Source organism: Heteronotia binoei, chromosome 15, assembly GCF_032191835.1.
Source record: "Heteronotia binoei isolate CCM8104 ecotype False Entrance Well chromosome 15, APGP_CSIRO_Hbin_v1, whole genome shotgun sequence".
Taxonomy (NCBI): Eukaryota; Metazoa; Chordata; class Lepidosauria; order Squamata; family Gekkonidae; genus Heteronotia; species Heteronotia binoei.
In genome coordinates this window covers 64,021,070-64,034,413 of record NC_083237.1, presented here as the reverse complement: position 1 = coordinate 64,034,413, position 13,344 = coordinate 64,021,070, and the positions used below count along the sequence as shown (strand labels likewise).

The 13,344-nt window shown below is 49.9% G+C and overlaps 1 protein-coding gene across 1 annotated transcript in view; it reads right to left on the bottom strand.

Annotated features, from left to right (window-relative positions):
• LOC132584205 (unconventional myosin-Id) overlaps window positions 1-13,344 on the bottom strand; it is a 440,151-nt gene that overhangs the window by 181,033 nt on the left and 245,774 nt on the right. The window lies entirely within an intron of this gene.

The window sequence follows — 13,344 nt, the reverse complement described above, 5'->3', positions numbered from 1 at the left end:
CTCCCCACCAGCAAGCTGGGGACTCATTTGACAGACCTTGGAAGGATGGAAGGCCGAGTCAACCTTGAACTGGCTACCTGAACCCAGCTTCTGCTGGGATCGAACTCAGGTTGTGAGCAGAGCTTAGGACTGCAGTACTGCAGCTTTACCACTCTGCACCAAGGGGCTCTTGGCAGATCTGAATACTTTACCAGTATAGAGAGCCTGTTTTTTCCCTGGAATCCTGAAATTTTGGGGAATCCAACAGACGCAAAGTGAAATTTTTTGGGGTCCAACAGATCCAAACTAAAAAAATACCGGGGGGGGGGGAATCACACAACCCTAGTATAGACAACCAAGCCAATCATTTCTTTTAGACTCAGTGATACTGTTCTTTTTTTATTAACAGAAACTGAGAGAAATCAGAATGTGGGGTTTTGTCTGTCATCTGCTCCTCTTCTTATTCTTCTCAAAGGCAAACTGCAGAGTATCATTAAGCAGACCGTTCAATGCACATTTTATTTGAAAAGGGCTGTTTTCATAGGAAACAGGACTGGAAAAAGTTAGTCAGAACACTGAAGAACTCATAGGGCTGCTTTATACTGAATCCGGCAAAGTATTGTCTACTCAGACTGGCAGCAGCAGCTCTTCAAAGGTCTCAGGCTAAGGTCTTTCCCATCACCTACATCCTGAACTTTTGAACTGGAGATGCTGAGGATTGAACCTGGGGCCTAACTCATGCAAAACAGATGTTTGGAAGACGGCAACCAAAAACTAGGACAATTATGTTGTTTGTCAGGTTCATAAGAACATAAGAGAAGCCATGTTAGATCAGGCCAATGGCCCATCCAGTCCAACACTCTGTGTCACACAGCGGCAAAAATTTTTTATATATACACACACACTGTGGCTAATAGCCACTGATGGACCTCTGCTCCATATTTTTATCTAAACCCCTCTTGAAGGTGGCTATGCTTGTGGCCGCCACCACCTCCTGTGGCAGTGAATTCCACATGTTAATCACCCTTTGGGTGAAGAAGTACTTCCTTTTATCCGTTTTAAAGGAAGTCGTTCATGAGTCATTCTTGGAGAAAAGTGAGCAAACCTCTTTCTCCACAGGTTTCAGATACTCCAAGCTGTATTCTGAAGTTCAAAGGTCAAAATCCTTAAGACACAAAACGTCCAACCAAAAATGCTGAAGGGCTGTAAGTTCTAAATGGGGAGTGATAACTGCATGTTGTTTCGTATCTATGACTATATTTTCAATCTCCTCTAGCAGCACAATAGAGAGATACAAATTAAGACCGGCATGAGAAAGAGCCGTTTGAAACATTCCCATACAAGTCAGAAGAGAAGTGGAGCAAACAGAATTGGAAAGGGTTCTGCTTGGAGATAATGAAAAATTAATATCGAAAATATATAAATTATTGTTGAAATGGTCTACAGAAGAAGTAGTAGTAAAATCTCAAATGATTAAATGGGCAATTAATGTAAACAAGGAAATACAAATGGATACATGGGAGTATCTTTGGAAGAACTCGATGAAAATATCAACATGTCAGAGTATTAAAGAGAACTGTTTCAAGATGATGTATAGGTGGTATATGACTCCGAAAAAACTGGCAAAGATGAGTAAAAAGATGTCGGATAGATGCTGGAAATGTAAGAAACATGAAGGTTCTTTTTATCATATGTGGTGGACTTGTGAAAAAGCGAAAAAGTTTTGGCAGATGATACAACAAGAAATATCTAAAATTTTGGGATATGACTTTAAAAAGGTTGCAGAGACTTTTCTGTTGGGATTACAAATGGAAAAATTTCCAAAAGAAGAGAGAACTCTAATTTGGTACTTGCTCTCAGCTACTAGGACACTGTATGCGCAGTTGTGGAAGCAAGAAAAAATACCAGAGAAATGGGATTGGATCGTGAAAGTTTTATCGTGGAGTGAGATGGACAAATTAACAAGAACTTTAAGAGACTATGATTTGGAAGTGTTTAAAAGGGAGTGGAAGAAATTTAGAGGATATATAGAGAAAGAGTGGAATGTAAAAAGACATTGGGCAATTTTTTAATAATGAGTATGAGAAAAGGGAGAAATTGAACTTTGATTGGTTAAGGGTAGCTTTCTAAGTGAAAAACAGGTTTCCTACCTGTAACTGATGATCTTCGAGTGGTCATCTGTGCAGTCACACTTATGGGAGAAGGCGCCGGCGCCGATCACGATCGGTAACTTCAAAGCCGCGGATTTCCGCGCCCCCGTCCCGGTGCGCATGCGCAAGCACTCCCCTCCCTGCGCATGCCCACCAGGACAGGAGCGGACATCCCGCCAGTTCCTTCTGACCGCTGCAGGAGCCCTGTAGACGGACCCGCAGCAGAGGGGAAGGTGGGCGGGTAGTGTGACTGCACAGATGACCACTCGAAGATCATCAGTTACAGGTAGGAAACCTGTTTATCTTCTTCGTGGTCTCTGTGCATCACACTTATGGGAGATTAGCAAGCTAGCAGCCTACCTGGAGGAGGGTTGCACGGTCCGTCAACAGGTCATCGACTGCAAAACCGCACGGCCCACAGACGAACTATGCTTCCACCGGAGGTCCAGCGCATAATGCCTAATGAACGTATGCGGAGAAGACCAGGTGGCCGCCTTGCAGATGTCTCGTAACGGCACCCCCTTCATAAACGCCGCGGAGGTGGCCATTGCCCTTGTGGAGTGAGCCTTGACCGGCCCCGGCAGAGGCCGCTTCCGTACGAGATAACAGAGTTTGATAGTCTCTGTCAGCCATTTTGACAGTCTCTGCGAGGAAACCCTCTGTCCAAGCGAGGCCGAAGCATAAGAGATGAACAGCCGAGGGTCCTTACGCGAAGGCTTTACCCTATGTAGGTAGAAAGAAAGCGCTCTTTTAACATCTAGAGCGTGAAGCCGACGTTCTGAATCTGTCGAAGGATTCGGGAAGAACACTGGTAGGCAAATGTCCTCATTCAAATGAAAGGTGGACACCACCTTAGGTAGAAAGGTCACGTCAGGGCGTAGCCACACCCCGTCTGGTCGGAACTGGAGGTAGGGATCATCGCAGCGTAAAGCCGCCAGTTCCCCTACCCTCCGAGCTGAAGTGATAGCTACCAGGAACGCCGTCTTCCAAGATAGCAACTGCACAGAGCACGTGGCCATGGGTTCAAAGGGCTTGCCCGTAAGGGCTTCTAGAACTCCCGGCAAGTCCCAGGATGGGGTCGGTTTCCTGACTGCAGGGTACAGCCGTAGCAGTCCCTTAAGGAAGTTCTTTGTGGTCGGGTGAGCGAACACCGAGTGGCCGTCAATGCGCTCGTGATTGGCTGAGATGGCTGCCAGGTATACCCGAATGGAGGACACCGACAGCCCCCTGTCCAGTAAGGTAAGGAGAAAGTCAAGAATGCCCGGAAGGCCTGCCGTTCTGGGGTCACCCCCGGTCCCAGACACGAATTGTACGAAACAGGTCCATTTATAGGCATAAGACTTCCTTGTAGACTCCCGTCTGCAGTTGAGTAGCACATGCTGAGCCCTTTCCGACAGCACAGTCATGGGAGTCTCCACGCCGTCAATTTGAGGTGTGGAACATCGTGGTGGACCACTCGTCCCTGCTCTGAGAGCAGTAGATCTGGCACAGGGGGAAACTGGTGAAAAACTCCTTCGGACAACCGCAGGATGTGGGTGAACCAGTGCTGCCTGGGCCACCATGGAGTGATCAGGACACCGTTCGGGCGCTCCCTGTATATCTTCTGTACCACCCGAACAAGAAGGGGGATCGGGGGAAACATGTAGACGTGGCAATTGTCCCAGGGTAGCAATAGTCCGTCCCCCAACGACAGGGGGTCCCTCCCCCCCCGGCAACAGAACTGTCTGCACTTTCTGTTGTCGCGGGTGGCGAAGACATCGATGTCCGGAGTCCCCCACTTCTGGAAGACAGGCTGTAAGAGGGTCCAATTGAGCTCCCATTCGTGTATGGAAGCGCCCCCTCGGCTGAGAAAATCTGCACACCCGTTCTGATCTCCCGGCAGATGGGCTGCAGCCAGAGTCGTGTTCATCTCTCTGCAGATCTCCCAGATCCGCAAGGCTAGAAGGCAAAGTTTCCGAGATACTGTGCCGCCCTGACGGTTTATGTACGCAAGTGCCGTGGTGTTGTCCGTCAGAACCGCAACCGTCTGCCCTACCAGCAGGTGCCGAAAGGAGAGGAGCGCATGATGGATCGCCAGTAGCTCCAGGAAGTTGATGTGGTATTGCAAATGGTCCTTGGGCCATCTGTCGCCCACACATAGTCCGCTTACATGCGCTCCCCATCCCCACAGGGACGCATCCGAGGTCAGAGTGACAGTCGGGCGTGGTTTGTGGAAGGGGGCCCCTTGCAATAAGTTGCCCTTGTGCTGCCACCAGAGCAGAGTCCTGCGCACACCCTCGGGAAGGAATAGTCTGCGACGAGGGGAGTCTCGCACACAGTTGAAGACCCCCAGGAACCACAGCTGAAGGATCCGCATGTGGAACCTGGCAAAGGTCAGCACCGCTGTAGTGGATGCCATCAGGCCCAGCATCCGCTGTACCTGAAGGGCTGTGACCGATTCGCTCTCCAGGAAAACCTGCACCAAGTCCATGATGTCCTTCGCCCTGTTCTCTGGGAGGAAGGCCTTGCACAACTGCGTGTCCAGGATAGCCCCTATAAATTGTACTCTCTGAGAGGGCTGGAGACAGGACTTCGCCGCATTCACCTTCAAGCCGAGTTCTTCTAGAAGGGAAAGAGTCATTGTGATGTGCCGGAGAAGACTGGCCTCTGATTCGGCCACCAGAAGCCAGTCGTCGATGTACGGATACACCGCTACACCCTGTAGTCTGAGATGAGCCGCTACCACTACCATGATCTTCGTAAAGACCCTGGGGGCTGTCGACAACCCGAATGGGAGGGCCCTGTACTGGTAATGCATAGTCCCGATGGAGAACCTGAGGAATTTCCTGTGGGATGGGTGGATGCTTACATGAAAGTAAGCGTCCTGCAGGTCCAGGGTCGCCATCCAATCCCCGAGATTCAACAACGGAAGTATGCTGGGTAGCGACGTCATGCGAAACTTTTGGTGTGGTATGTACAGGTTGAGGCCCCGCAGGTCCATGATGGGCCGAAGACCACCATCCCTCTTGGGGACTGCAAAATAGCGGGAGTAGAACCCCAGTCTTAATTGGTCCGACGGGACCCGTTCTATGGCCTCTTTCTGAAGGAGGGCAGTTACTTCTTTTTGAAGTGTCGGAGACGGAGTGGTGTAGACGAATGTTGGAACCCTTGGTTCCTGTTGGAATTCTATTTGATAGCCCAGCCGGACTATCGATAAAACCCACTGGTCTGATGTTATTGCCGCCCACGCGTTGTAAAAAGGCCAGAGCCGGGTGCGGTCCAAAAAAGAGCAAGGGCGGGGGCAAGAAGGGAGAACAGAGTCAAAGTCCCTGCTTAGGTTGTCGGTTTCCTTTCTGGCGAGACGATTGGGAGGAGGTTGGGGAGTACTTAGACTTGTTGCCGTACTGTGGTTTGGAGAAGGGAGCCGTGGACTTAGGCCTCCACTGCTGCTCAGTCGACTGCTTGGGAAAAGACTTCTTAGGCCAAGCTCGCGACCAGGAACGTTTGGTCTGCTGCCTAGAGGAAGCTGGGACCCCAAGGTTTCTGGATGTGCGGATGCTTTTATCCATTTCCTGCAGGACTGTATCAGTGTTAGCACTGAACAGCCCTTTTCCGTCAAACGGCAAGTCCTCAACGTATGCTTGGGTATCCGCTTGCAGAGCCGTAGACCTAAGCCAAGAGTGCCTCCTTAGTGTAACAGCTGCCGTGAGGGTTTTCGCTGCAATGTCGCCGGCATGCCTGGCGGAATTGAGCTGTTGCTTGGCCACCGTCATGCCCTCTGCCTGAAGCTTCCTGATAGCGGTTTTGGTCTGTTCTGGGAGTCCAGGCAGTAGTGTGGAGATTTGGTCCCAAATGGCGTATTGGTATCGCCCCATACATGCGGCGTAATTAGCCACCTTCAGGCCTAACGCCCCGGCCGAGTAGACCCTTCGGCCCAAACCGTCAAGTTTCTTTCCCTCCTTGTCTGGGGGGGAAGCATGGGTCTTACGGGCCTTAGATGAAGATGCCACAACCACGGAGTTTGGTCTCGGATGGTTGAACAGGAAATCGGCTGTAGACTCCTGTACGCGGTACATGTGGTCAAGCCTGCGCGAAGATATGGGCGTCGATGCCGGCTTGTCCCACGAAGCTTTGGCCGTATGCAGCAGCACCGTCGTCATTGGGAGGGCGACCGCCGATGATGTATCCCTTTGCACGATGTCGAACACAGTGTCCGTAATGACAGGCTGTGGCTGGATCGTAGAGAGGGATAGGGATTGGGCCATTCTTTTCACCAAGTCCCCGTAAGATTTTAAGTCCTCCGAAGGGGAAATGGGTTGATCCTCACCGACCTTGTTGGAGGGAGGGCTGTCTTCCGGGGAGGATGGACCAGGATCCTCCAGTACCGAGTCTCCCGACGATCTCGGTGATGCCTCGGGAGATTCCGACTGCTCGGACGGGTGCGACGCTCGGTCCCGATGCGGGTCTGGTGGCGTTGCGTCCTTCGCAGGAGGTTTGGGTGGTGACTTCTTCTTAGGAGGGTCTTCCACCGGGGGCTTCGATACCGATGCAGATGGGGATCTCATCCGTGGTCGATAGGACGTTCTCGACCGATGAGATGCCTCCGAGCGTTGGTCCCAGTCAGGTTGTCGAGGAGGAAACCATGGGAACATCGTGGGCATCGGGCAGGACCCATAAAGGTACTGCCATTGACGCTGGTCCCACGACAGCGGGGGAGTGGTCTTTCGCCCTGGCGAGTCCTGACGTCTCCTAGGGGATGGATCTTCCGGAGATCTGTCTCTCGACACTCTGAAGTCTCTTCGGTGTCGGGGGCTCCAAGACCTGTCCCGATGCGAGCTGCCCGATCGGTCCTTCGGTACCGATTCACGTCTCAGAACCAAGGGTGAGACTCTGCGGGGGCTCCGAGACCGATCCCGCTTGACGTCTCCGGCACGGTCTCGGGGGCTGCGCTGCTCCAACTGAACATCCAGAGGACTCTCCCCCCTCACCGACCTCTGAGCTGGGTCGAGGTCGTGGTCGGAGTCCGACGAGATGGCAATCTGCGTCGACATCGACTGCAGTCTAGGCGGGCTCTGCTGTCGACGCGGCGATGCGAGTAGCTTCAGCGGCGGGACAAGTAATTCCTTCGGGATGGATGGAGACTTCGGGACAGAGCGTGAGGCAGATTCGGTATGCTTCTGCTTGTCCGTCTTCTTCCTCTTCTTCGGCTCCGAAGAATCCTCTTCTACCTCCTTGGGCCTCTTGGCTGGTGTGGAGGTATCCGACCTCGAGGCCGAGCCCGCTCTTTTCAGGGGGCGATCGGCATCGGAGGGAGTCTTGTCGACATCGACCGTCGACACCGAAGAATTTGGCGCGTTTTCGGATGACGACGCCATTTCGCGAGGGGTCAGCACTCGCTCAATTAAGGCTGCCGCGAGGCGAGCAGCTCGGTTTTTTCTCGTTTGCCTGGAGAATTTTGCGCAATGAGGGCAAGAGTCCGGTCTATGCGCTTCCCCAAGGCAGAGTAGGCACAGAGTGTGGCCGTCCGGAGGGGCGATTTTACTGCCACACTTCCTGCACCTCTTGAAAAATCCCCAGCGCTTTTCCATGCGCGGAAAGCGCGGGGGGTGAGGGGGGGAAGGCTAAGGGGGGGAAAAGGGAAAAAGGGAAACAGGAAATAGGAAAAATAACAAACGCCTATTCCTCCCCACTCACTGACAGACGAAAGACGAACAGCTAGAAGGAAATCCAAACAGCAAGAAGAAATCCACCGACCGGTGCGAAGATCGACTGATCCCAGCGGCGGTCAGAAGAGAACTGGCGGGATGTCCGCTCCTGTCCTGGTGGGCATGCGCAGGGAGGGGAGTGCTTGCGCATGCGCACCGGGACGGGGGCGCGGAAATCCGCGGCTTTGAAGTTACCGATCGTGATCGGCGCCGGCGCCTTCTCCCATAAGTGTGATGCACAGAGACCACGAAGAAGATCTTAAGTATATAACTTCGGCAGGAGTCTAGTAACGGAGGGAGGGGGGATTAGAAAATATCATATGGGTTAGGGATAGTAAGGATATAAACAGACATTGTTACCATATGTTATTAATAAAATTGTTTAAACACAGAAGAGAAGTGGAAGAATAATGTGTGCCCATTTCCCAGGAACTGGACTGACTTTTTAGCTGGGCCTGCCAACAAGCCAGAACTAGATTGTTTTCTCCCTGCCCACCTTATTACCACAGCCCACAGAACTTGGGCTGGCAGCAAAGAAGGAAAAAAGGTGGGTTTTATACCCCCGTTTTCACTACCCGAAGTAGTCTCAGAGCAGCTTACAATCGTCCTCCCTTCCTCTCCCCACAACAGACACCCTGTGAAGTAGGTGAGTCATGCAGCTGGCTACATGTGGAGTGGGGAATCAAATCCTGTTCTCCAGATTACAATCTGCCACTTTTAACCACTACGCCACACAAAGACAACACAGTAGCAAAAGGAACATATTCAACAGAAGGGAGATGTTGAATTCAATCCGTGCCCACCAGTTTTCCCCTACATCTCCATATACCCCCTCCTCCAAACTCTAAGACAAGCGTCCCCAATATTTTTGTGCCTGTGACCACCTTTTGAATTCTGACAAAGGGCAGTGGGCACAATCACAAAATGGCTGACATAGGAGGCAGGGCCAATCACAAAATGGCTTCTTCAAGAGGCGGGCCCAAACACAAAATGTTAGGGATCAAGATTATATAACTCTTCAAGATTTCAGGCAGAAGCTCTGTTGAACAGGACTCCTTCTAAACTGCACAGCCAATAAGCCCAGGTGGGAAAAGGCCCAGCTAGCCACGCCCGCTTTCCAAAAGCATTAAACAGGTGCCAGGAAAAGTATCACATTGGGGGAAAGTATCACAGGGTTACATTCTGACCCTGGAGGTCCCTTCCAACTCTATGATTCTATGATCCCGTACGCTAAGACAAGAAGATAGCCTGACAGTAAGAAAAAACCAACCCAAAGAGCAAGCTGAGGGGTAGCAGGTGGTCAAAAGGCTCTGCTTGAAATCCATATAATTTAAGACTATATAGCACGTGGTATAGCAGCATATATGAATATATATGAATATATGAAGCTGCCTTCTACTGAATCAGACCCTCGGTCCATCAAAGTCAGTATTGTCTTCTCAGACTGGCAGCGGCTCTCCAGGGTCTCAAGCTGAGGTTTTTCACACCTATTTGCCTGGATCCTTTTTAGTTGGAGATGACGGGGATTGAACCTGGGACCTTCTGCTTACCAAGCAGATGCTCTACCACTGAGCCACAGCCCCATTCATGGTTCTCCAGGGTCTCAAGCTGAGGTTTTTCACACCTATTTGCCTGGATCCTTTTTAGTTGGAGATGCCGGGGATTGAACCTGGGACCTTCTGCTTACCAAGCAGATGCTCTACCACTGAGCCACAGCCCCATTCATGGTTCTCCAGGGTCTCGAGCTGAGGTTTTTCACACCTATTTGCCTGGATCCTTTTTAGTTGGAGATGCCGGGGATTGAACCTGGGACCTTCTGCTTACCAAGCAGATGCTCTACCACTGAGCCACAGCCCCATTCATGGCTCTCCAGAGTCTCAAGCTGAGGTTTTTCACACCTATTTGCCTGGACCCATTTTAGTTGGAGATGCCGGGGATTGAACCTGGGACCTTCTGCTTACCAAGCAGATGCTCTACCACTGAGCCACAGCCCCATTCATGGCTCTCCAGAGTCTCAAGCTGAGGTTTTTCACACCTATTTGCCTGGACCCATTTTAGTTGGAGATGCCAGGGATTGAACCTGGGACCTTCTGCTTACCAAGCAGATACTCTACCACTGAGCCACCGTCCCTAATACACATAGTCAGTCCTCACTCTTAAGTGATGCCATAAACTCTATTTCCTCTGTCAGATTTCTGTATAGGAAAACTGTCATGGGTGAAGAGGCCTGGATGCTGTCAACTTATGGAATTGGGGAGAGGGGAGGAGAGGTAGACAATCAAATTTAATCGAGAACATCTAATGGTGTGCTGCCTGCCGCAATGACAATCATACAGACTGTTGCAATCCTTTTGGCTGTCAGCTGACAGAGCGAACGGCTGCCATTTAAATCAGATTTCTCTTTTGTATACAGGGGAGGCATATTCTCTGACGCTGCGCAGGCTTTGCAGAACGGTAAAGCAGGCGGACAGAAGCCCACTCAATATCCAGCCTGTAAAGTAGGCCAGTGGTATATAGGGCACAGCAGCCCCTCAGAGCTCGCCCACCCCTATGCAGAACCCAACAAGTTCACGAGGGAGCAGCGAAGCGTTAAGTGTGAGACGGAGAGATCGTTACTGCTCCAACAGATCAGCACACAGTCCCTGACGCTCTTCACAAACATCGGCTGTTGCTTTCGGTAATGCTGCATCAAGGCATTTATATCACAGGACCTGGGAAACGCGATGTCAGCTTGGCTTTGCTTGGAGGGGCGTGATAAATAATTTAAGCATAAGGAGGCAGAGGCCTGGCCTTCTGTTACAATTCAGAGCTCGAAACAGAGCAACATTCCAAAGAAACGCATGATCGTGAGGCATGCAGATAGGAAGGGAATCTGGCTCTGTGGAAGAGCCAAGCAGAAGGTCCCTCCCTGGTTCAATCCCCAGCACCTACAGTTAAAAAGACCAAACTGTAGGGGATGTGGAAGACCTCTTCCTGCGACCCCAGGAGGGCTACTGCCAGTATGAGAAGTAGATATCTTGCACGTGGACTGCTATAAAACGGGCAGTCCAAAAGAATAGGTTATTACAGAGATTTATTATATTACAAATGTCAGGATTCCATTACCTGCTAAAACTTGTCTCTTAAATGTCTGGGATGATTTTGAGATTCCTGTTTTAAAGGAATTAATTTCTCTGCTGCTTAACACGGCTAAGTTTGCTACAGCCTTGGACTGGAAATTAAAGTCATGCCCTTCCATAGAAATTTGGTGGAATAAATGTTGGGAGTACTTTATTTTAGATAAAAGCACTTATAATTTGGATGGGAGGAGGTCTTTAAAACAGTCTAATCTTTTAATAAAGTGGTCCCCTTTTCTGGGTTATTTCTCTCATGGAAATTGTGGTTCAAATGAGCAATGTATGCTGGTTTGGCATTAGTTTGTGTTACTTGATTACTTTTTGTAATCTGGGTTTCTTTAGGAGTGTTTTTGTGACTGGGTGGGTTTGATCTTGTCTATATAATTCTTTATATGATTCTGTGTGTACCTATGTATTTTGAAATGGCAAAATAGTGAAAAAAAGAAATTGGAAGAATGTTTGGTCTGGATAGCATTTGCGTGGGAAACCAATAAAAGCTGCCCAAAAACTTCTTAAAACTTTTTAAAAGCTGCCTGTTAATTGCTCTATTGCTAGAAGTCTGAGTTAGAATCATAGAGTTGGAAGGGACCTCCAGGGTCATCTAGCCCAACCCCTTGCACAATGCAGGAAACTCACAAATACCTTCCCCTAAATGCACAGGATCTTCATTGCTTTCAGATGGCCATCTAGCCTCTGTTTAAAAACCTCCAAGGAAGGAGAGCCCACCACCTCCCGAGGAAGCCTGTTCCACTGAGGAATCGCTCTAACGGTCAGGAAGTTCTTCCCAATGCTGAGCCGGAAACTTTTTTGATTTAATTTCAACCCACTTGTTCTAGTCCTACCTTCTGGGGCCACAGAAAACAATTCCTCACCATCCTCTATATGACAGCCCTTCAAGGACTTTTACGTTTTCTCAGCCGCCTCCTCTCCAGGCTAAACATGCCCAGCTCCTTCAACCTTTCTTCATAGGACTTACTTACTTACTTACTTACTTATTTATCTATTACTTTAAATTTCTATCCCGCCCTCTCCACAAGCGGACTCAGGGCAGCTAAACATGCCCAGCTCCTTCAACCTTTCTTCATAGGACTTATTTATTTATTACTTTAAATTTCTATCCCGCCCTCTCTGCAAGCGGACTCAGGGTGGCTAACAACTTGGTCTCCAGACCCCTCACCATCTTCATCACCCTCCTCTGGACCCATTCCGGGTTGTCTATATCCTTCTTAAAATGTGGTACCCAATACTTAAAATGTGGTGAACACAATACTCCAGGTTTAACCAAGAGGACAAGTTTTTCCTAGAGATCCAGACAGCGACATGTAGAAGAAGATGAAGAAGATATTGGATTTATATCCCGCCCTCCACTCCGAAGAGTCTCAGAGCGGCTCACAATCTCCTTTACCTTCCTCCCCCACAACAGACACCCTGTGAGGTGGGTGGGGCTGAGAGGACTCTCACAGCAGCTGCCCTTTCAAGGACAACCTCTGCCAGAGCTATGGCTGACCCAAGGCCATGCCAGCAGGTGCAAGTGGAGGAGTGGGGAATCAAACCCGGTTCTCCCAGATAAGAGTCCGCACACTTAACCACTACACCAAACTGGCTTTGAAACTTCAGATGCCCTTTTCTCTACCAATGAAGTATCTTACATCTCCCCCCCTGCCCACACTTGTTATCAATTCTGGCTGCAGCAGGTTACTTCAAAAGCCGGAGTCTCAGGGCCTTGGATGACCTTCACCGCCTACTTGTACCACATACCGAGGGTGGAAAAGATACTTGTGCTTGGTTACAGACATAACACAATACATTAGCAGGCAAGCAAGCGAAACAGAACAGAGCATCCTAATTGCACCAGGCTGGACCCAAAAAGGGGGTGCTCACGGCAAGCAGCATTCTTGACTGGACACAGAGGAAGGAAAGAACACTTTGTGCCTTCCACACATGGCCGTTCGCCACTGACTGCAAGTACCAGCTTGACCCACCATTTCATCCGGGCGGTGGGGTGGGGGCTAGCCGGAATAACAGATTTCCCAATCAAATCCAATCAAGCTATCTGCTCCTTCAATAGCTTCAAAGACCTTCTTCCAAAACTTCATCATCGCGGTAGACAAACGGAAGGCAGCAACATTACAATTAATTTGATTGATTAATCCAATTAAGGACCTTCAGCTTGAGTCAGAAGAATGAGTAAACCTTCATTTTAGATGAAGCGGTCTCCTCCCCACTTCTAAACTGGCCATTACCCTCTGCTATGAAATACAAGCCAGAGGGGCAAATGGCTGAGAGTGACCCAAAAAGGAGCCTTTCAAGATCTCATCCAGCCAATGAGCGGATCTGGCAGCCAAGAGAGTAAACACCCCACCTCTCTGACTATCCTCCAGGCTTCCAGTAGGGGTCAGTCACCAGAAGTCACCA